The sequence below is a fragment of the Heptranchias perlo genome, chromosome 22, assembly GCF_035084215.1.
Source record: "Heptranchias perlo isolate sHepPer1 chromosome 22, sHepPer1.hap1, whole genome shotgun sequence".
NCBI lineage: Eukaryota > Metazoa > Chordata > Chondrichthyes > Hexanchiformes > Hexanchidae > Heptranchias > Heptranchias perlo.
Window position 1 is genome coordinate 9846553 of NC_090346.1, and position 25186 is coordinate 9871738.

General features: G+C 44.1%; 1 protein-coding gene across 1 annotated transcript in view; it reads left to right on the forward strand.

Moving 5' to 3' along the window:
* LOC137340468 (uncharacterized protein C7orf50-like) overlaps positions 1–25186 on the forward strand; it is a 283224-nt gene that overhangs the window by 120106 nt on the left and 137932 nt on the right. The gene's annotated exons all lie outside the window — the stretch shown is intronic.

Here is a 25186-nt window from a genome sequence, read left to right on the forward strand (position 1 = left end):
GCCGTAGCATTTGATTGATGCAATGTGTTTGCGTATCCGCTGCCCAGCGATAATAGCGCAGAATCACCTCACACCAAGCACGTTTCCAAGCCTAGTTTTGCCACTGAGGGAGATGCTAAGTGATGCTGGGTTGCTTTCCAAGAGAGAATGAAGGAAAAGATCATCAGAGGGGGTCCCATGCTGAGCTGTCATTGCTCACATTCTTGTGGTCAGTAACAGGCGAGATTGGGTACAGTTTGTCTTTTTCCTGCATGATGAGGAGGATCTAAAGGAGTGAAAAGTACACTTAAAAAAAATCAGATCTAGCTGTGCATAACTGGGCTTTAGCAGTTCCTAAATACTTGTTTCAAAAAAAACACAGAAAGGGTGGGTTACTGTGATGACTATAGTTGTGTTTGTAATTTATCCAAAAATAGTATGAAGTCTACACTGCAATTTCCTTTTGATTGCGCTGTGAAAGCAACACCACTGTTTGTTCTTAATATTGAGCAATGGGATTTTTGTTTTAAAGCAGAAAACCCTTAATTGCAATACCAAGTATACATTTTTCTCCAGTAATCTTTTCAGTTCTTGAACAGTTAAAGGAAGAGGGAGTTTCCTCAATCGGATTGATTCCAAGGTCCAATCAGTTTCCTGATTGAAGATTTGGTGCAGAGAAAATAAAAAATTCTGAGCGACTTGGTCTAAAATCTTAGTTAGGAATTTGTCACTTAACGTACAAGGTGAAGTTTGAAACTGTGCAAACACCAACAACTTGCATTTATATAGTGCTTTTAATGTAGTAAAACGTCCTATGGTGCTTCACAGGAGGGTTAGCAGACAAAAACTGACGCCGAGCCAAAGAAAGAGACATTAGGACAGGTGACCACACGCTTGGTCAAAGAGGTAAGTTGTAAGCAGCATCTCAACGGAGGAGAGGGAGGCGGAGAGGTTTGAGGAGGGAATTCCAGAGCTTAGGGCCTAGATGGCTGAAGGCATGGCCGCCAATGGTGGGCCGAAGGAAGTGGGGGATGCACAAAAGGCCAGAGTCAAAGTACCCTTGGTTGTTTATTATCGAAGGTGGTAGAGCCTGGGACTTAATAGATGACTCCAAGGACTTTCAATCCCTTCGATGGCTGGCTAACTTTGTGCCAGCCGACTAGATAGTACACCACGTGGACAGTTGGAGTGGCTCCTGGAAAGAGTTCAGGAATTGTCATGTAAAATGGGGGCGTCGATTCATGGGGGCGAGGGAAGCACCAAAAGTAGAAAACAATTGCTTAAACTCACCTAATTTCAGGCCTATTGCACCACCTTCTCAAGGGCAATTAGGGATGGGCAATAAATGCTGGCTTTGCCAGCGACGCCCGCATCCCATGAACGAATTTTTAAAAAATCCAAAACAGGCCCAAGAGAGAAGGAGGGCTGGATGGACAGAATCGTACAAATCGAACACAGGCGACTAATTAAAAAGGTAGCGGGGTACCATTTGAAACCAAGCCCAGGAGATGGGAAAGGGACCTGGAGGAAGACTCAAACTGGAGAATCCCAACCCCGTTTTATGATTTGGAAACAGAGGCAAAACAGACTTGGGTGTGAGTTGGGACCATTTCGCATTGGGATTGGTCACGCTGCAAAGGGTGAAGCTTCTAAAACGGTCATAAACAAGTTCTCGGAACTGGAATCTGGTACCCTAGGAGGATGCCATTAATCTCTTCGGCAGGTGGCTTTGGGAAAAGGAAGCACTGTCAGCAAGAACTTTCTTTGCAAAGATGGGAGAGTGCAGGTGGAGAGCAGTCAGAGAGGGGAAATTACATCCCAATATCAAATCATCACTAAAACGCGTGCGTTGGATTGTTCCAAATTCAGCTGATTCACTTATATAGGTCGCGGGATCCATTAGCAGGGAATTTGCAGCTTTCCCGATAACCATTCTGCCTCTGCAAGTAGCTTCATGGTGCTGAATCTTTGTGGAGAGATAGGTGGGTAGAGAAAAAAGTAGCAGGATTGGGTGTGTTGTGTAGAAACACATATGTTTGTAGCTGATATGAATAATGGCTCACGCTCTCAAATGAAGGGGGGTGGTGTGTCAGTGGAAGGGATGGGAGAGGTGGAACTTTTTTTTTTAAAAAAAGAACTTGAGGCGGAAATTTTAGTTTAGTGCAGGAATGCAAACTGCTGCCTGTCGGCCTGTGAGTCCTGGCAATACAGCCCACTAAACCCAGCCAGCTCCACACTCTTTGTGCGTGTATTTCTCGCTGGTTTGTCCTGTTTGAATTTTGTTGGATTGGAGGTTTGGAAAGTGTTAGTCTTAACAGTCGCCTCATTGATGGGCAAATCCTAAATCAGAACACCAAGATCTGTCAGTATCGGTAACTTGTGATATAAGCAAATGGATGGAAACATGCACTTAAACTTCAAATGTGACCCCTTAGGCTCCATGGTTTGCGTCTAAGCGGCTCATGAAGATAAAAAGCTTGGACCTTTGGCCTATATTAGCGCAGCACGAAACAGAAAAAAATATGGGTTGGTTTGAATGCAGCTGTCTGACCTAAAAAATTAAAAAATGTGTTTCATCATCGTATAACCTTTTCAAAAATAAAACCATAGCAAAAGATTGTGATTAATTTAAACTTACTTTTGTATTTATGTAACATAGAGTTGAGGTTGAGTGGCCTCATCTCTGGACCAGGCCCTGACCCATCTTTTTTAAACCAAATTTAAATGAAGTGTTGGAGGGGGAGTAGGTCATGCAGAGGCTTTTTACCTCTGGTACTCGGTTTCAATGTAGCCCAGACTAATGGGATGAAACTTGGTGGCTCTAAGGATCCTACATGAAATGAGTTTGAACAGTTTTGATCCAGATCCTGTTGGGCATGGGCCCAAAGTGCACTAACTGAGCAGTAAAGGATGGATTTCAGAGGCTCAGCAGAGTAGAAGGAGCCTATACTCTGCAGGCGCTCCAGGTATAACTAACCTGGAAATACTTCAAGGGGCCATAAATATAAGACCGTCACTAATAAATCCAATAGGGAATTCAGGGGAAACTTCTTTACCCAGAGAGTGGTTCGAATATGGAACTCGCTACCACAGGGAGCAGTTGAGGCGAATAGCATAGATGCATTTAAGGGGAAGCTAGATAAACACATGAGGGAGAAAGGAATAAACGGTTATGCTAATCGGGTTAGATGAAGTAGGGAGGGAGGAGGCTCGTGTGGAGCATAGACAGACCTGTTGGCCTGAATGGCCTATTTGTGTGCTGTACATTCTATGTAAAAAAAAAAGCTAACAGTAGGAGCCCAAAAATACTCTATTTGCCAGAACTAATACACCTCATCACGATGAGCTCAAAATTCTTTCTCGCTCTCTCTCTCTCTCTCTCTCTCTCTCACACGCACACCTTATCATTCCATACAGCCCAGACCACCTGACTGAGATGGGGAGCTCAGCAACTGGAGGATTACATGTCACACCATTTTTTTCTTTGTTGCCCCTCCCCTGATTTTTGTCCAGCTGACCCTCCTGCATTAACCAGGTAATCAGGGAAAACAGTACAAAGAACCCTGCCTTCAAATTTAAACTAAATCCGAACTATTTTGTAAGTCTGTCTGGCTACAAGTGGTTTGTGGAAAATAGCCTACGTGAGGGGGAGGGGTGGGGTGGCTGAGGGAGAATCAGTGTTTTCACACAAAAGATCTGGAAGGAATATTTTCAAAGAAGTTCTCGAGATTCAACCTGCAAAGGGGCAACTTTCGCAAATTGAGTCTTGCAGTCGTTCAAAAAATCTTGAGACTGTTTGTTTTTAGTTTGTGTTTCAAGTGTCATTTACATTCAGGGTTTTTCATTCAGACCCCAGTATTCACCCTTCAAAACCTCACTAGCCTACAGTGGCATATTTGTGGCACGTATTATGTAACGACTATGCCACTGTAGGCCAGTGTTAGAAAACCAGTGGAATTGTCCTTTTATCACTGGGCCACTCCTTGATTATCACAAACTGTAGTATGTGATGAGCAGACATAACAACATTCCTTCATGAGATTGCTATCTCCTGCCTTCCTGCCTCAGCATAGAATGTGTTATAAATTCCTGGTATTTGTGTGTCTGTCTCTCTTTCCCCCCCTCTCCCCTCGCCCTTCTACCATAGAGATATCAAGGATATTTTATGGGGAGCGGAGCAATCCCAGGACTGATGATGAAAGTGCAAGTCTTCTACACAGTTCGTGCAGAGCTAGGTCTGTGCCTCATGGACTTATCAACTGGAGAAAGAGCCCTCGTGGCAAATCGTAAACTAGTACCCTCCATGTGGAAAACATCTCAAGACACTTTCTGAAGAGATGGAAGAAGAAAAAATAGGAATAGTTAAAGTAACAATAAGGCACGGAGGGAGAATTTAGGAGGAGTGTCGTAAAAAGTTGGTTGAAAAGATTGGTTTTGAGAAAACTTTCAAAGAAAGAGAGAAGGAGTGAGTTCCAGAGAGTCGGGGTTGGGACAGCCTCATGGGATGATAAAAATGGGTTCGTAGGAAACATGGTCACAAGCTATCAAGGATTCTCCTCCATCTGGGCCACAAAAGCCTAGGACGACAAACCAACACTCTGCGAGACCCTCCCTGTGTAAGTGGGACCCTTACAAGCTCCCTGATCTGGCTCAGCCTGAGCGACGCCACCAAATTACTCTGGCCCACCAAAGCATGTGGTTTCCAGCATGCACTTAACTGTACCAGCAGCTTTACTGTGACATTGTATTCTGCTGAAAGTAACATGTAACAAAACTACAGCAACTCCACAAAATGTATCTTTTTTTTAAAAAATCACTTTAGGGTCTATAGCTTTAATTAAGGGCTTTCACTGCCGTTGTGAATGCTGGGAGAGCCGTGCCTCCATACCCACAAGAAAATAACTCTCAAATATTTGCTGTAAAGAAAAAAAAGAGGGATAAGGAGGGAAAATGAATATATTGCCACTTGGTTATCCCTTGGATATGACATCCCCACACCAGTGCCCTCTAGATATAGTTGAATGTTACTATAATAGATCTATTGCTGCATCCTATCCTATACTATGTCCTGCTCACCCATCCCTTCAATCCTTGCTCACCTAAATTAGCTCCCTTTCCCCCAGTGCCTCATGCTTAAAATCCTCATCACTAAATCCCTCCGGACCCTCGCCCCACCCTCCTCCATCCCTATATTCCCCCTCAACTCTCTGCTCCTTGGACTTCTGCCTCTTGAGTATCCCACCCTCATCCCTTTACCCATCATTGGAGGCAGGGCCTGCTGCTACCTTATTCTCTGGAATTACCTCTCCTCTCCTCCTCTTTCTCCTCTCTTTAAAAACCTCCTCCAATCTCATCTCTTTGACCAAGCTTTTGGGCACCCTCTCCTAATCTCTCCTTTCCTGGCTTGGTGTCTGTTTTCCATATGCCTCTGTGAAATGCCTTGGGTGTATTTTTTTACATTGAAGATACTATATAAATAGAATCTGTTGCTGTATAATGATTTAGCTCAGTGAGGAAAGAAATTGATATTCTGGAGCAAAAAAAAAGATTGCTTTCATTCACTGCAATTAGCTTGTTGATTTTATCTTGTAGCTTTTATAAAACATCACTTCCACTGACATCCTCCGAAAGAAGGCAATTCATTTCTCCAATGTTACCAAGTTGGACACTTGCCCCTTGGAGAGCTGCTGAGCGTGCACCAGTTTAAGGAGGCCAGGTGTTCACTCTAGGTTCCTGTTCATCTGAAGAGTCAAAGAAAGAAAAAGAAAGAACTTGCATTTATATAAATGTAAGGAATCTTACAACACCAGGTTATAGTCCAACAGTTTTATTTGAAAATCACAAGCTTTCGGAGGCTTTCTCCTTTGAAGGAGAAAGCCTCCGAAAGCTTGTGATTTTCAAATAAAACTGTTGGACTATAACCTGGTGTTGTAAGATTCCTTACATTTGTCCACCCCAGTCCAACACCGGCATCTCCACATCATTGCATTTATATAGTGCCTTTCACACCCTAAGGACATCCCAAAGCGCTTTACAGCCAATAAAGTATTTTTGAAGTGTAGTCACTGTTGTAATGTAGGAAACACCGCAGCCAATTTGCGCACAGCAAGATCCCACAAACCGCAATGTGATCATGACCAGATCATCTGTTTTAGTGATGTTGGTTGAGGGATGAATATTGGCCAGAGCACCGGGGAGAACTCACCTGCTCTTCTAGGAAATGGTGCCACGTGATTTTTTTTTTTTACGTCCACCTGAGAGGGCAGAGGGGGGGTCTCATCCAAAAGATGGCAACTCTGACAATGCAGCACTCCTTCAGTACTGCACTCGCGTGTGTCAGCCTGGATTTTGTGCTTAAGCCCCTGGAGTGGGACTTGAACCCACGACCTTCTGACTCAAAGGCGAGAGGGCTTCTAACTAAGCCACTGCTGTCAACCCAGTTCCTGCCATACCCGAGCAGATGATTTCCTGACAGGATGTAGCAGTGCAAAAGTTCAAACTGCTGGCTATTTCTGTGATACAGTAAATGCAATACAGTGGGTGTGAGTCTTTTACCTGCCTGCGCATAACGCAAAAAGAATCTTAAAACACTGTTAACAAAATAGACAGTAGGCCAGAGATATTTGGGATATAGCACTTATCATTGGTTAAGACTGCAGAGTGAGATTCAATAATATGTAACAGTGGAACACACAGCTTACAGTATCAGGAGTAAGATTCATATCTTCCTTCTCTTACCCTCCCCCCCCGCAAACATTTTGGTAGGAAGAAAAAGGGGGCCACATACTGCTTGGAAAGTAAGAGTCTAAATGATGTAGAGGAGCAGAGGGATCTGGGGGTGCAGATACACAAATCACTAAAAGTAGCGATGCAGGTTAATAAGGCCATTTAAAAAAAAAAGCAAACAAAGCATTGGAGTTCATTTCTAGAGGGGTAGAATTGAAAAGCAGAGAAGTCATGTTAAACTTGGTTAGACCACACTTGCAGTACTGTGAACAATTCTGGTCTCCACATTATAAAAAGGATATACAGGCACTGGAGAAGGTGCAAAAAAGATTTACTAGGATGATACCAGAACAGAGAGGTTATACCTATCAGGAAACATTGAACAGGCTGGGGTTCTTTTCTCGAGAAAAGAGAAGACTGAGGGGTGACCTGATAGAGGTCTTTAAGATTATGAAAGGGTTCAGTAGGGTAGAGGTGGAGAAGATGTTTCCACTTGCAGGGGAGACCAGAACTAGGGGCCATAAATATAAGATAGTCATTAATAAATCCAGTAGGGAATTCAGGAGAAACTTATTTACCCAGAGAATGGTTAGAATGTGGAACTCGCTAGCACTAGGAGTAGTTGAGGCGAATAGCATAGATGCATTTTAAAGGGGAAGCTAGATAAACACATGAGGGAGAAAGAAATAGGGGTGAGATGAAGAAGGGGAGGGAGGAGGCTCGTGTGGAGCATAAACACTGGCATGGACCTGTTGGGGCAATGGTCTGTTGTTCTGTGCTGTACGTTCTATGTAATCCACACCTCTTTATTTGGTCTGGGTTGAGAATATCAAGTCATAAATCTCTCCAGAGCACTGGTCAATGCTGTTCCTTGGTCAGCCTGTGAGGTGGCAATCTTAAGCAGTGTATGAGAAGACCACCCACAGCAACCCTCTCCGCAGGTGAGGCTGGCCAACTCACCTTCAAGGGGATACCGGACTGAGAATGTTGGTCAGAGATTGGAACTCATTTTGCAGTCAGGAATCGAGTAATATGTCAGAGAGCCTCTCATGTTTTAAATGACTCAGTCGAGCTGTGCCAGTCACAGTTTGCAGTCTCAAGGATCAGCTATTAGTCAGCTGAATTGAAGGCATCATATTTACTGCGGACAGGCTTTCCTTCAATTACTGTATGTTGACATTCAGACACCGAACGCGTTTAATGTTTTTTACAATGTGTTGAGGAAATTGTTACAATGTCATCTGAGACAGTGTTACTCAACTAAAGTACGACAACAAGTCATTAACATCACTGCACATATGGTGAAACGCTTGTTAAAAGTTTATACGGCTGGTTGGAGGTACTTAATCTGTGGTCCTTCTGAGCTGGTCTTCAAGGTACAAGGCACCAGTCAAACTGTCACGGAGGGAGGGAGATCCTCAATATGAGAGATATTTCGTATTCAAATCACTTTGACGCAGCTTCCCCTTTGCTGATTTAATATGGAGGCCTGGGTTCCTGTGATGGCTCAGTAAGTCTACAGCCTAGTTGGGAGCAGAGTTGAGCAGACCAGGAAGGTTTCAGCTCTGATCCCGAACACTCCCTTGGGCTAAGGAGGGGAAAATTCACCCAGGGCTGCTGTGCCTAATTGCTACTCAGTGACTCTTGCTAAAAAGTGTGAAGATCGTTTGAGGATGGGGTTGGATTCAGCTGTGGCGCCTCTATGATCAAACAGCCTGCTAACGCCATGGTCCAGGAGGTTGGCTTGCACCCATGGAACCATACCTCAGGATGAATTGGAACTGCAGGAGGGGAGTTCTCATCCTTGTGTTCAAATCCCTCCATGGCCTTGCCCAGCTCTGTCTCTGTAACCTCCTCCAGCCCTACAACCCTCCAAGAACCCTGCGTTCCTCCAACTCTGGCCTCTTGTCCATCGCAGTTATAGGCAAACACAGAAAATAGTCTGCCAGACACTTCAACAAAGAACATGTCCCTTAAATGGGGCTTATAGTGATGTGAGGCAATCAAACAGACATGAAAATCATTGCACTTATTTGTGCATGTATGGGTTTTCTCTAATTAGATGGCTGCTAGGCTTCATTCTTCACAAACTCTGCGTTGTCAAAACATAATTACTGTTACTTCAGAAAAAGAATTGTATCCAATATGTACTTATGTGGATAGTGAATTTGTTTTTTATTTTAATATCTTTACTTTTTTTCCCTAATTTTTTTCCCTGCTGTCCTGGAGGCGTTAACTGCCTCACTGGGCTATGGTCCCATGGACCCTGGATCCCTTCCAATACCTTATCCCTGTGATTATTATTCATGTGTGACCCTTGACAAGAGCGTTGGGAGACAATCCAAGTGTGGAGGACATCACAGCCGAACTCAATCCTCTCATTCCACCATTCAAGCGTGCCCACTTCCAGTAGAGTTTCTGTATAGCAATCAGGAATGGGAACACACACACACAATGGGTGCATTGCTGTGCATGTCTGTTCAATTTGGAAAGTTATCTCAACACACCACTGTGCGCCCCATTTAGAAGGACACTGTCCTTCTGTTCTGTTGAAGTGTCTGGCAGACTCTCTTTCTATTTTTGCCAAAGACTGCATCATCGCTTGAGTGAAATGTTTCTCTCTCAAAACACCAGGGGAGCTGCAGCCATTGCAACTACCTTGACCAGGATCGGCTAAGTCAGTACAGGCAAGGCATCTAACCTAGGGGCCTCGGTCTTTGTAGCTCAGAGATGGACACTTATCTCTAAGGCATCCGAACGACTTGTATTTGCTTTTAAGTGTCAGCTGTGGCTCAGTTGGTAGCACTCTCGCCTCTGAGTCGGAGGGTTACGGGTTCAAGCCCCACTCCAGAGACTTGAGCACATAATCCAGGCTGACGCTCCAGTGCAGTACTGAGGGAAAGCATTACTGTCGGAGGTGCCGTCTTTCGGATGAGATGTTAAACGCAGGCCCCGCCTGCCCTCTCAGGTGGACGTAAAGGCACTATTACGAAGAACAGCAGAGGGTTTCACCCCGGTGTCCTGGCCGATATTCATCCCTCAACCAGCATCACTAAAACAGATTATCTGGTCACTATCACATTGTTGTTTGTTTGCGCACGGTAAACTCCCACAGACAAACTCATAACCTGAATCCACAACACTGCTGTGCCAGACAGATATATTAAAATCTATTAAACCTCTGCACATATGCAGTATTTTACTTATGCATACACAAAATCTTTTGCTAATTTTTTTTTTTAGGTGTTAATGAAACCCAACAGTTCACATTTGAGAATGCTGAGCCCAGCAATTATAACTGGCTGACGTCACTGTTTCCTATCTTGCTACGGTGACGTCACTTTTAAAAGTACTTAATTGGCTTTGAAATGCTTTGGGACGCCCTGAGGTCGTGAAAGGCGCTACATAAATGCAAGTTCTTTCTTTAAAACTTTTGAAAAGTTTTAAGTGAATTTTAACTTCAGTTTATTCTTGGTAGGCTTACCCTTGCAGATTCTGTGAACGCAGTGTGGACGACCTGGGAAACAACACAAAGTAGCAACAAAAGCACTTTTAAAAAAAACCAAAAAGTTAAACGTATGAAAATAAAAACGACACATTAGCAGCACGAAACAATGGAGTTGCTGTAACCTCGACAGATTCAGAGGGAAACTGCTTGCAGTGGCTCAATGGAAACCTAACCCACCGATATAAACTTCACCCACACTGTAGAAATTTATGGATTCCTAACCAATGCAAAAAAAAATGCTCAGGGTATTTCTTTTAATTGAAAAGCAGAAGTGACGTCAGCAACAGTTTTAATTACTGAGCTCAGCATTCCCAAATGTGAACTGTTAGGTTTCACTAACACTTTATAAAAATAAAATTAGCAAAAGTTTTTCTGTATGCACGCGTAAGTGGTCTAATAGGTTTTAATATATCTGTCTGGTTCACCAGTGGGAGGTGGGACTGTTGCAGGTTCAGGTTATGAGTTTGTCTGCCGGTTTGTACTGGGAGATCTCTGCATTTGGAGTGTGACAGAAGTTGTTCTTCCCAATTCTCAAATATGAATTTGGATTCTGTAGTGGCAAGCAGTCAGATTTAAAAATGAGTGTGATCTTCCTTTGCATCCATACAAATAAAGCTTTTGAGTGTCCCTGCCCCCTCTATTCTGTCTCTGAGTAATGCACGTGACCCTCAGTGAAGTTTGTGTTGTTTTGTTCCCTTTTAAACCACTCATTTAGTGATATGAGCAAATATTTTCTTGCTGAAGCGATCTTTGCATTAAGTAACATGAACTTCATATAAGTAGGAAGTAATTAAATCATAGTTTTTAATCTCCTTTTTGCTTTTCATTGTTAATTTTTTTTTGTGCCGCTCAGCGTAGGGAGCGAATGAGCTTTTTCTCTTTAGGCACCAAATGTCACCAGCGAGAAGCTCAAGTGCACCATTGACCAGAGTTCAGGTTAAGGGATCTCCTATAGTCTGTTCCAATGATGTGCTTAATCCCAACCTCAAAAAAGCACCCAGTATTACACTGGTATAAATTTTATCCATTTCACTGCCATTTTTATGGGCTGCCTAAGTGAGTTTGCCAATTTAATCTGTGTATGCACTGAATTAGGAACAGGTTTGTGTTGAGTTCATGACCGCTAGGTGTAGGATTGAGAGGTTAATGCATGGGACACTTACACCCAGCAGAAAAAGGAAACCTTCATTCCAACAGCTTCAAACCCTGGTGTCCGACGGTAACTTGCTTTTACGCTCTAATGCTTTTTAGATTAAAGGAGCATCCTCTTTTCCAGTGTTTGGTCAAAACATTTTTTGTTTGATGTCTTTGCGTTGTGTGTTTGTGATCCTATGGAATACACCCTGATGCAACTTGCATGTTACAACAATGGCGCACTGCTCCTCTTACTTCTCTGTCTCTCCAAAGAAGCAAAGTCCGCCAAACACTTTTCTTATGATCACACCCTTTTTAATGATGAGGATTTCAGTTTCCATCCAAAAAATCGAATCTTCAGTTTTCAGAGTTCAACTTTTGTGTTCAGATATTGAAATGCTGATGCTTAAATCACTCTATCAAGAAAATTGATTAATATTCAATTATAACCTTTTATGGAAAGGTGTAATTTTAAAGTATGAATGTAGATTATGTAATGAGATGGACCTTATTTGCCCATTCGTCCCAGAGACTGAACACAATTGCTTGAAAGTTCTGTCCAACTTATTTAAACTCCTGAGAGAGGTGAATGAACATAAGGGAAAGGGTGCAAGAAGAGGCAGCTCTGAAATTTCTCCCTGACCACCTCACTTTTGTAGTGACAGTGACGGAGGGGCAATGGTGTTCCGTAACGTATCTCTCTGTAATGACCATCCAAACTTCAGGTAGTACTTTATACACATAGGGTAGTGGAAATTTGGAACTCTTCTCTTCCCCTCCTACCTACCCGCCCCCCCCCCCACCCCCCCCCCCGGCCAAAAGTCAATTGAAATTTTCAAGATTGAGATTGATAGATTTTTGCTAGGGATATGGAGCAAAGGCGGATAAATGGAGTTGAGGTACAGATCATCCTTGATCTGATTGAATGGCAGAACAGGCTAGAAGGGTTGAATGGCCTACACTTGTTCCTTTTGTCATAGCTTCTTTTTAAGTGAACTAATAATATGGTTTTGATGGCGTGCTATTAATCATATCTACTAGCCTTTTGGGAGGAATGGAGAAATTCCTTCTCATCTTTAATCTTGCTCGATTTGTTAACGTTGTTCTTGTGTTGTGCAGGTCTGAGATCTGAATATCCATCTTACGTTATCCATAGAGGAAGAGTAAACTTCTTCCTTGTGAGGACAGTTTAAAAAAAAATCTTCTATAATATGTGAGACTTAGAACCTGTGGTTTTGAGTAACAATTTCTGTGCCATAGACCTGCATCTTTGACTCATATTTTGGATATTGACTATGTGGTACTTCTGTCTTACTGCTTGTTATTTTGATTTAGTTACTGGGCAAACGTAATCAAACTCTAACTCCTCCCTCATCCTCTTTCTTCCCTCACAAAGATAGATAAGAGGATAAAATTAGTTTACGCCCATAATTGGGTGACATTGTGCAACAGAATTGAATTTCATATACTTGTTTTTTTCCTTAAAATAGAATATTATAGCACAAAATTGCCCACACATGCACAAAATAGAGCATAATTTACAGATTTAAAAAATATCTTGTTGAGATTTGGGGTGGTTAGTTCAGATTATTCACTCTGTCCAAATCCAGTGAGACCTGGCATGGCAATTTAGGACCATAGTAACAGGAGAAGGCCATTCAGCCTCTCGAGCCTGTACTGCCTTTCAATTAGATCAGGGCCGATCTGTATCATAACTCCACCTACCTGCCTTAATACCCGTGCCTAACAAAAATCTATCAATTGCAATTTGTTCAGTTCAATTAACTCTTCTAAACATGTTATTGTTTGAGGACAAGGTTGCCATATTCTGGTAACTGCAGTGTTTCAAAGGTGTTTATTTGTTTTTGGAGTTGGTAGTGCAGTCCTTGTGAAGACCAGATGTATGTCTGGGTAGCGTGATTAAAGTTTATTGTGTGCTTTGTCCATTCACTCATTTCCGTTTCTACTGACGTGAATATATAACTCTTGCCATAAAAAACACTGTAATAACATGGGTTTGCACCTCTTGCCCAAAAGTATGCCATGATCCATTCTGGCAGTCAGTGGGAGTCTCCATAATGAACTATTATGACTTAGAAACATTCAAGTTATTGTGTACGGCATTCTTAAAACGAAATGAAATGAAAGTATTTGGAATCCAATCCGACTTGCCATTGCACGTCTGTTTAAATGTTTTGTGTCTGTGTCTAGGTTCAGTGCGATGTTGTACTGTAGTCTGATAAGATTGAAGAACGTCCAGTGAGGTACTGAGTACCGTCAAAATAGCAACAGAGGTGGTCAGAGCCCCAGCCCTAAAGAGGAGAGAAATAGAATGCCACAGGGGATGAATGAGTATTGTTCTGTTTAAATTTCAGTGCAATAGTAGGTGAATATTTAATAATTATTACTGATATGCTTGTGCTTTGATGAGTTTCTGGTTCACACTCACACACTTGGCTGCTGTGGTGCTGCTTTGAACAACTTCCCATTCACCACTCAAGATATCTGAATCTGTGACATATTGGAAGTTGCACACAATTGGCAGAAACATTTGTTTACCATTCAACAGCACTTCTAATCCTTTTCAACCTAATCTGCCCAAATGTGGTCAACAGCCCAGTTCCAAAAAAGACCAGGTGTTCAAAATTGATCTTTTGAAGATAATCCACACCTCGATTGTGTGCGGCAAGTGTGCGTGTTTGTGTTTTTTTTTTGTGCGGGAGTGTGTTAATGAATGTGTTTATCAAAGTGATGGACATCAGAGCTAGAGAATGGAACGGAATACTGCTATACATTGAGGATCCACTATAATCAGTTAAACTTCGGGAAGACCCAAGCCATTGTCTTTGTCCCTCTCCCGCCCACAAACTCCGTTCCCTTGGCACCGATCCCATCCCTCTCCCCAGCTACCATCTCCGATTAAACTAGACTTTACAACCTCAGCATCCCATTTGACTGCGAGCTGATCTTCTGACCTCGTGTCCTCTCCATCACGAAGACCGCCTTCTTCCACCGCCATAACATCGTCCACCTCCGCCCCTACCTCAGCTTATCTGCTGCTGAAACCCTCATCCGTGCCTTTGTCACTTCCAGACTTCACTATTCCAATATTCTCCTGGCTGGCCTCCCATCCTTCACACTGCAAAAGCTTGAGCTGATCCAAAACTCTGTTGCCCATATCCTATTCCGCACTGTCCCGCTCACCCATCACCCCTGTGCTCACTGACCTGCATTGCTTCCCGATCCATCAACGTCTCCATTTTAAAATTCTCATCCTCGTATTCAAGTCCCTTCATAGCCTCACCCCTCCCTATCTCTGTAACCTCCTCCAGCCCTACAACCCTCTGAGAACTCTGCATTCCACCAACTCTGACGTCTTACACATCCCCCACTCCCATCGGCCCCCCCCCAATGACAGCAGTGCCTTCAGTCATCTTGGTCTTAAGCCCTTGAATTCCCTCCCTAAACCTCCTCACCTCTCTAGCTTTCTCTCTGCCTTTAAGACTCTCCTTAAAACCTAAATCGTCGACCAAGCTTTTAGTCTGCATTCCTAATATCTCCTTCTTTGGCTCGGTTTCAATATTTGTCTAATTTTGCTTCTATGAACTGCTTTGGAAAGTTTTCTTATATTAAAGGTGCTATATAAATGCAAGTTGTTGTATTATCATAAAAAAATGGCATGCTTGTGTTGAAAGATGCAAGTTTTGATCAAGATACTGGAATATAACCTGTATGTTGACATACACTGCACAAGTTTTATTCAGCTGGCCAACAAACTGAGAAAAAAAGCTAAGTATTAATGTTCAACCTCAGTTGTACAATGAAGAAAGAACTTAGCATCTGTATAGTGCCTTTCATGACCTCTGGATATCCCAAAGTGCTTTGTAGCCAATGAAGTACTTTTTTTGAAGTGTAGTCACTGTTGTAATGTAGGAAACGCAGCAGCAAATTTGTGCACAGCAGGGTCCCACAAACAGCAATCAGATAAATGACCCGATAAACTTTAGTGATGTTGGTTGAAGGATAAATATTGGCCAGGACACTGGGAAGAACTCCCCTGCCCTTCTTCAAAAAGTGCCATGGGATTGTCTTACATTTCCTGCTTTCATTTCCATACTTTAATGGCTAGTTACTATGTTATAATGAGACCTATTGGGATATTTTTGTAAACTTGTTGGCAGAGATGCAGGTTTATGCTGAGCTCACTGCTGATCCTGGGAACCTGAGAAGCCATATTGGAAAATCACTACAGTTAATGGGAAAGCAACCTCTTTATTGACCCTTTACTGGCTATAAGTTGTTCCAATATGTGCTGATTCCCAGGACAGATAATGAACTCAGTGAGGCATCGCTAAATCGTAAGTGAGCCAAAGCTCTTGAGCGTCTAATTTTATACCAGTGCAAGCTGTATTTTTATATCCAGTGATGTAAAAATTGAATCTCCTGCAAGCATGGCCTCAATTCCTATAATATTATTGGCTCTGTGTTTTGTTCGTTGCTGGACTTACTGGTTATTGTCACTCCTGAGACAGAGTATGACCTGGATTGTCAATAAATATGAAAAAGAAAGACCAACTTGCATGTGAAGTAGAATTTAATACCTTCTATAGTGCGCCCTGTACTAAATCAATAAGTTTCCTTTATGTTGAGTGTTAAATATGTATCGATTGCTGGTGATATAATAATAGGGAGAGTCAATATTCAGAAATATGTCACCTAAGGAAGGTTTTCACTGTGGAACATGATTGTTTATGAGCTCCTAGGGCCATGGAAATGTCATGGCAAGGAAGGCAGATGGTCGAGGATGAGCTGTGTAGGATGCAAGGCTGGACACATATTCTGGGGGTTTTCTTGCTTCATTTTACAGGAGGAACCAAAGAGAAACTTTACAGAACCCTAAGCCAAAAGGTTAAATGGGTTGCGTGGAATCCACAATGGAACAGATGGAGGGAGAGACACACCAGGCCATACTTGGGCACATGCATTGCAAAAGTTTAGAAGCAGGTCACTTGCCTGCCTTCTTAGTTAGGAAATGGTACGTGGTGTAAGGTGGACTCAGTAAGGATAAAATATAAATTGTGAAAATTGCCTGCTGTGTTTCTCTACTTTACAACAGTGACTACACTTCAAAAGTACTTGATTGGCTCTTAAGCACTTTGCAGGTTGTGAAAGACACTATCTAAATGTATAAATGCAAGTTTGTTCTTTCTTTCTTGGATTACCCAATAGTTAGAACATTAATGCAGCAGCAATTAGAAATATGAGGGGCAATTATTTGACTTTTTAGTGATTTAAAAACAGAAAACACTTAAAATGCAGAGGACTAAATCAGTGATTAAAAGACAAGTTTGGGTGTGATATTGCCTCACCCTTTTTTATATAGAAGCTACTTAAAAATGAAAATAGTTTTTTTTCCTGCTAATAGTTCAATCAGTATACCTTTATTTGATCCAGGTAATTGCCTGCCTCCCTCAGGGCTGCCAAGGGGTGTGGGACAGGGACAGATGAGATAGCGAGCCAGTTTCATCTTGTGAATATAGAAAGTGCTGTCAGTTAAGAATATTGAAAGTGCCTATTGTGTAAGGTTTCAGTTCACAAGATCACGTGATGTACCCGGGGCTCGATTCCCCGTGAAAGGTACTGGACCAGTAAAGTCGTATAGAATCATCCTCGCCTCTGAGTCAGAAGGTTGTGGGCTCAAGCCCCACTCCAGAGACTTGAGCACAAAATCTAGGCTGACACTCGAGTGCAGTACTGAGGGAGTGCTGCACTGTCAAAGGTCTTTAGGATGAGACATTAAACTGAGGCCCCATCTACGCTCTCAGGTGGACTTAAATGATCCCTTTGCAATATTTCGAAGAAGAGCAGGTGAAACACACCGCTGTTTGTGGGACCTTGCTGTGTGCAAATTGGCTGCCACGTTTCCCACATTACAACATTGACTACACTTCAAAAGTACTTCATTGGCTGTAATGCACTTTGTGACACCCTGAGGTTGTGAAAGGCGCTATATAAATGCAAGTTCGTTTTTTCTTCTTTTCATTTTCTTCGAACACTTTAATTTATTGCTTATAAAAACATTCGGGGGCGGTGGGTAACAGGCCCCAGACCCCCTCCCTCACCCCATCTTAAGTAACTTTTAAATGCACCACTGCTGCAAAGCTGCACTTCTGTATTTTTTTTTCCCCTGCTGTAAAAGAGACCGAATGCTAGGCTTACCAGCAGTTCAATTTATGACAAGCCTGTGCCCCACTGCCATTTCACCCTAACTCCTCGTATTCCCGTGATGAGGCCTGTACTCGGGGCTGTTTTTTTTTGAGCTGTCGGCATTTTTTGGGGCTGTTGATCAGCTTTTGCTACTTTCCTAGTTTGGAATACATGCTCGTCCTAACGGCGTAGCTACTCATCACCTTGGTCACGGGAGCAGGGCTGACAACCCTCCAGGATTGTCTTGGAGTCTCCAGGAATTAAAGATTAATCTCCGGGACACTGATGCGATCAACCCGGGAGAAAAATCATGGGGGCATTGAATAAAAATTGTGTACCTTCTTCATTGAACAGTTTAGTTTCTTAGTTATAAAAAATATTGGAGATGAGGGGGCGAGGCTGTTTGAAGCAGTGGGAGGCCATCCAGAAATACATCCAACCAGAGTCGGCAACCCTACACAGGGGAGGAACAATCAAGGCAAACACTGCCGAGAGTCGTGGAGTCCAACACAAAATTGTACTGTGAAAACAATGCAATTTGCTTAACACCATTGTAACAAAAAGGAAACCTGCCTTTTCCATCAGTTTTCACTTCCAATGAAGCAAAAACTCTCCATTCCGAGCTAATTCCGTTTTTTTGAACAAAATTGTTTGTGAGCCTTGATGAATACTTTATTTTTCTTGGCACCTGGTCACAAGTTAGTCAAATGTTGACACATGCATTTCTTGCGAGATGCAGCTTCTGGGAATTAGGGAGAATGAATAAGTGAGTGTAAATGCGGCTATGATCAACTGTAATTCATTCCTGGAAGGTAACTGCCTAATTCTCCTGCTGCACACAACGACCAAGGCTGAATTGGGTATTGGCCAACTGTCCACTGTACGAGAGAGGGATGACTCTATACCCTCTCAAAGTTTTAGCCTTAGGACGTAGGTCCCGAAGTGGGTGAAATTGCTCTGGAATTCCACAGCGTTCCATTTTAATGTGTTTGCTAACCTAGTAAATGTAGAAATAATTTCACCCTTAAAGCATGTATTCATCTCAACTTAGGTCAGGTTTTTTGTAAAAACGATGCTAATATTAGGAATAGGGTATAGTAGTATGGTGGTTATGGTACTGGATTAGCAATCCAGTTAAATCCCACTATGGCAAGTTGTCATTTTGAATTCCGGGAAATTGACAATGAAAGTTGCCGGTTTGTCACAAAAGCCCATCTGTTTCACTAATGTGTAACTAGGGTTTGCTCCATTCCCAGGTGTAAGTTGGGTTTGCTCCATTCCCAGGTGTAACTGGGGTTTGCTCCATACCCAGGTGTAACTGGGGTTTGCTCCATTTCTAGGTGTAACTGGGGTTTGCTCCATTCCCAGGTGTAACTAGGGATTGCTCCATTCCCAGGTGTAACTGGGGTTTGCTCCATACCCAGGTGTAAGTTGGGTTTGCTCCATACCCAGGTGTAACTAGGGTTTGCTCCATACCCAGGTGTAACTGGGGTTTGCTCCATACCCAGGTGTAAGTTGGGTTTGCTCCATTCTCAGGTGTAACTAGGGTTTGCTCCATACCCAGGTATAACTAGGGTTTGCTCCATTCCCAGGTGTAAGTTGGGTTTGCTCCATACCCAGGTGTAACTGGGGTTTTCTCCATTCCCAGGTGTAAGTTGGGTTTGCTCCATTCCCAGGTGTAACTAGGGTTTGCTCCATTCCCAGGTGTAACTGGGGTTTGCTCCATTCCCAGGTGTAAGTGGGGTTTGCTCCATTCCCAGGTGTAACTGGGGTTTGCTCCATTCCCAGGTGTAACTGGGGTTTGCTCCATTCCCAGGTGTAACTAGGGTTTGCTCCATTCCCAGGTGTAACTAGGGTTTGCTCCATACCCAGGTGTAAGTGGGGTTTGCTCCATACCCAGGTGTAAGTGGGGTTTGCTCCATTCCCAGGTGTAACTAGGGTTTGCTCCATACCCAGGTGTAAGTGGGGTTTGCTCCATACCTAGGTGTAAGTGGGGTTTGCTCCATACCCAGGTGTAAGTGGGGTTTGCTCCATTCCCAGGTGTAACTAGGGTTTGCTCCATTCCCAGGTGTAACTAGGGTTTGCTCCATTCCCAGGTGTAACTAGGGTTTGCTCCATACCCAGGTGTAAGTGGGGTTTGCTCCATACCCAGGTGTAAGTGGGGTTTGCTCCATACCCAGGTGTAAGTGGGGTTTGCTCCATTCCCAGGTGTAAGTGGGGTTTGCTCCATTCCCAGGTGTAACTGGGGTTTGCTCCATTCCCAGGTGTAACTGGGGTTTGCTCCATTCCCAGGTGTAAGTGGGGTTTGCTCCATTCCCAGGTGTAACTAGGGTTTGCTCCATACCCAGGTGTAAGTGGGGTTTGCTCCATACCCAGGTGTAAGTGGGGTTTGCTCCATTCCCAGGTGTAAGTGGGGTTTGCTCCATTCCCAGGTGTAACTAGGGTTTGCTCCATTCCCAGGTGTAACTAGGGTTTGCTCCATTCCCAGGTGTAAGTGGGGTTTGCTCCATACCCAGGTGTAAGTGGGGTTTGCTCCATTCCCAGGTGTAACTAGGGTTTGCTCCATTCCCAGGTGTAAGTGGGGTTTGCTCCATACCCAGGTGTAAGTGGGGTTTGCTCCATTCCCAGGTGTAACTAGGGTTTGCTCCATGCTCAGAAGGCATTGAATTTCACAAGTGTTCTTCTAAAGAGATGTGGTGAACCAGGATCAGAATTCTGCTCTACTGTTCATTTTCTCATTGCAGAGGAACTTTACACAAAATATCTACTTGGCTCCTCTAATAGCTCAGCGTTTAAATCGGTGATTAGCAGAGACCTGCAGACCAGGAAGGTCCCAGGTTTGATCCATAGTTAGCTATTCTCACTTGGAGCAGTAGTAGGAGTGCTACAGTTGGCTGCAGCACTCATGAATTAGGGAGCAGAAAAATCAACCAGGGTTCCCACTCACTCCTTATCGCGATGCAGCGACACCAACCGGAAGTGCACGTTGACCGGATCAGTCTTGGTCGTGGTCTTAGCCACAGTCAGATAGCTTCCCGAGACTCCCCGTCATCAATAGCAGCCACTTCGATAAGGTACTGAAGGGCTACCCTTGCCTGTGAAACTGTATCCTAGCGAGGAGTCAACACTGAGGGAAGGGGTAGGAATTGGGGGTTAGACTATGCCATGTGTGAAGGAGCTGGTTTCTCTGTGACTGTTAATGTCAATGCTATTCCGTGGTTTAGGTGGTGTGCTTACTGTGGGATTAGACTTTAGGCTGTGGATGTTGGTTTGGCAGACTAGAGCTTTTGTAAGTACAAGTCCTGTTTTTGTACAGCCCAAAGATAACTTAGCACTCTGGCATAAATACTTCAGTGTGTAACTGTTGTTAAATTGGATAAAAGGATAACAGTATACTCGGACCGAAAGTTACCTACAATACATGTGGTTTGGACTAAAGCTGTACAATGGATCTTGCCAAGAATTTCAACTGTTCACAGGCGTCAGACTGAAGCCAGTCACATTCTCTCATTCCAGGCCTCTGATACGAGCCTTCTGTGTATGCTTGGGTTGTGTTCAGAGTCTGTTGACCCCACAAGAAACCCTTACAATCCCCCATTTACAACTCTTTTGTTTGGGGGGAGGGGAAATATAACAACAATAACTTGCATTTATAAAGCATCTTTAACGTAGTAAAACGACCCAAGGCGCTTCACAGGAGCGATTATCAAACAAAATTTGACACCGAGCCACATAAAGAGATATTAGAACAGGTGACCAAAAGCTTGGTCAAAGAGGTAGGTTTTAAGGAGCGACTTAAAAGAGGAGAGGGAGGCGGAGAGGTTTAGGGGGGGTATTCCAGAGCTTAGGGCCCAGGCAGTTGAAGGCACGGCCGCCAGTGGAGCGAAGGAAATCAGGGATGTGCAAAAGTCCAGAATTGGAGGAGCGCAGAGATCTTGGAGGGTTGGAGGTGGTTACAGAGATAGGGAGGGGCGAGGGGCGAGGGCACGGAAAGATTTGAACACCAGGATGTGAGTTTTAAAATTGAGATGTTGCTGGACTGGAAGCCAATGCAGGTTAGCGAACACAGGGGTGATGGGTGAGTGGGACATGTTGCAAGTTAGGATATGGGCAGCAGACTTTTGGATAACTCAAGTTTAGAGAGAGTAGTAGGTGAGAGGCTGACCAGGAGAGCATTGGAATAATGTTTGCCAAAAATAAGGTTTGTCATTACTCAGTACTTTTTTTCCAAGTCTAAATGAAGACTTGGTGTTTTTATAATCTTTCCTCCAGGCTGGGTTCAGCTCAGTTTTAAATGTGAGTGTTCATTTGAATTTTAATAGCAATTTTAAGGCTGATCAATGACTGGGTGCCTGCAGTGAAAATACTTTATTTCCCTTGGAATAAATTTTCCCCGTTCTGTCCCTGAGTTAGTGATCCTACTCCCCCCACTGTAAATCAAAAAGGGTTAAATTATGAGGACAGGTCGCATCGTCTAGGCTTGTATTCCCTTGAATGTAGAAGATTAAGGGGTGATCTAATTGAAGTGTTTAAGATGATTAAAGGAGTTGATAGGGTAGATAGAGAGAAACTATTTCCTCTGGTGGGAGAGTCCAGAACAAGGGGGCATAACCTTAAAATTCGAGCTAGGCCATTCAGGGGTGATGTCAGGAAGCACTTCACACAGGATAGTTGATGAGGCTGGGGATCAATTGACAATTTCAAAACTGAGATCAATAGATTTTTTTTGTTAGGCAAGGGCATTAAGGGTTACGGAACCAAGGTGGGTAGGTGGAGTTAAGATACAGATTAGGCATGATCTAATTGAATGGCGGGAGGGGCCGAATGGCCTACTCCTGTTTCTATGTTCCTAAGATGGTTCAACCAATGGACAGCGCTACCTATGGACTGAGCCACATTTGATCAGTTCAGAATAGACCTACCCATTTGACACCCTTCACGCACGCTTTGGAAGAGGCGTGAGTAATGTTTGGTAAGACAGGGATTAGATCCTTGTCTCCTCATCCATTGTGTCCAGTTCTGGGCACTGCACTTTAGGAAAGACATGAAGGCCTTAGAGAGAGTGCAGAAGAGACTTACTCGAACGATTCCAGGGATGAGGGTCTTTAGTTATGTGGATAGACTGGAGAAGCTGGGGCTGTTCTCCTTGGAACAGAGACGGTTGCAAGGAGATTTGATAGTGGTATTCAAAATCATGAAGGGCCTAGACAGAGTAGATAGAGAGAAACTGTTCCCATTGGCAGAAGGGTCAAGGACCAGAGGACACAGATTTAGGTGATTGACAAAAGAACCAAAGATGACACGAGGAAAAACTTTTTTACACAGCGAGTGGTTAGGATCTGTAATGCACTGATCGAGGGGGTGGTGGAGGCAGATTCAATCATGGCCTTCAAAAGGGAACTGGATAAGTGCTTGAAAGGAAAAAATTTGCAGGGCTACGGGGAATAGGCGGGGGAGTGGGACGAGCTGGATTGCTCTTGCATAGATGGGCTGAATGGCCTCCTTCCATGCTGTAACCTTTCTATGATTTTATGATTATCGATTTGCTCTAAAAAAAAATTTTTTGCTATTCGTTCATGGGATGTGGGCATCGCTAGCAAGGCCAGCATTTATTGCTCGTTAATAATTGCCCTTGAGAAGGTGGTGGTGAACCGCCGCCTTGAACCGCAGCAGTCCGTGTGGTGTAGGTTCTCCCACAGTGCTGTTAGGAAGGGAGTTCCAGGATTTTGACCCAGCGACGATGAAGGAACGGCGATATATTTCCAAGTCGGGATGGTGTGACTTGGAGGGGAACGTGCAGGTGGTGCTGTTCCCATGTGCCTGCTGCTCTTGTCCTTCTCGGTGGTAGAGGTTGCGGGTTTGGGGGGTGCTGTCGAAGAAGCCTTGGCGAATTGCTGCAGTGTATCCTGTGGATGGTGCACACTGCGGCCACTGTGCACCGGTGGTGAAGGGAGTGAATGTTTAGGGTGGTGGATGGGGTGCCAATCAAGCGGGCTGCTTTGTCCTGGATGGTGTCGAGCTTCTTGAGTGTTGTTGGAGCTGCACTCATCCAGGCAAGTGGAGAGTATTCTATCACACTCCTGACTTGTGCCTTGTAGATGGTGGAAAGGCTTTGGGGAGTCAGGAGGTGAGTCACTCGCCGCAGAATACCAAGCCTCTGACCTGCTCTTGTAGCCATAGTATTTATGTGGCTGGTCCAGTTAAGTTTCTGGTCAATGGTGACCCCCCAGGATGTTGATGGTGGGGGATTCGACGATGGTAATGCCGTTGAATGTCAAGGGGAGGTGGTTAGACTCTCTCTTGTTGGAGATGGTCATTGCCTGGCACTTGTCTGGCACGAATGTTACTTGCCACTTATGAGCCCAAGCCTGGATGTTGTCCAGGTCTTGCTGCATGCGGGCTCGGACTGCTTCATTATCTGAGGGGTTGCGAATGGAACTGAACACTGCAATCATCAGTGAACATCCCCATTTCTGACTTTATGATGATGGGAAGGTCATTGATGAAGCAGCTGAAGATGGTTGGGCCCAGGACACTGCCCTGAGGAACTCCTGCAGCAATGTCCTGGGGCCGAGATGATTGGCCTCCAACAACCACTACCATCTTCCTTTGTGCTGGTATGACTCCAGCCACTGGAGAGTTTTCCCCCTGATTCCCATTGACTTCAATTTTACTAGGGCTCCTTGGTGCCACACTCTGTCAAATGCTGCCTTGATGTCGAGGGCAGTCACTCTCACCTCACCTCTGGAATTCAGCTCTTGTCCATGTTTGGACCAAGGCTGTAATGAGGTCTGGAGCCGAGTGGTCCTGGCAGAACCCAAACTGAGTATCGGTGAGCAGGTTATTGGTGAGTAAGTGCCGCTTGATAGCACTGCTAACGACACCTTCCATCACTTTGCTGATGATTGAGAGTAGACTGATGGGGCGGTAATTGGCCGGATTGGATTTGTCCTGCTTTTTGTGGACAGGACATACCTGGGTAATTTTCCACATTGTCAGGTAGATGCCAGTGTTGTAGCTGTACTGGAACAGCTTGGCTGGAGGCGCAGGTAGTTCTGGAGCACAAGTCTTCAGCACTACAGCCGGGATGTTGTCGGGGCCCATAGCCTTTGCTGCATCCAGTGCACTCAGCCGTTTCTTGATATCACATGGAGTGAATCGAATTGGCTGAAGACTGGCTTCTGTGATGGTGGGGATATCGGGAGGAGGCCGAGATGGATCATCCACTCGGCACTTCTGGCTGAGGATAGTTGCAAACGCTTCAGCCTTGTCTTTTGCACTGAGGTGCTGGACTCTGCCTCATTGAGGATGGGGATGTTTACAGAGCCTGTAGGGTACAGTAGCATAGTGGTTATGTTGCTAGACTAGTAATCCAGAGGCCTGGACTAATAATCCAGAATCATGAGTTCAAATCCCGTCACGGCAGCTGGGGAATTTAAATTCAATTAATCAAATCAAATCTGGAATTGAAATACTAGTATCAGTAATGGCGGCCATGAAACTACCGGATTGTTGTAAAAACCCATCTGGTTCACTAATGTCCTTTAGGGAAGGAAACCTGCCGTCCTTACCCGGTCTGGCCTATATGTGACTCCAGACCCACAGCAATGTGGTTGATTCTTAATTGCCCTC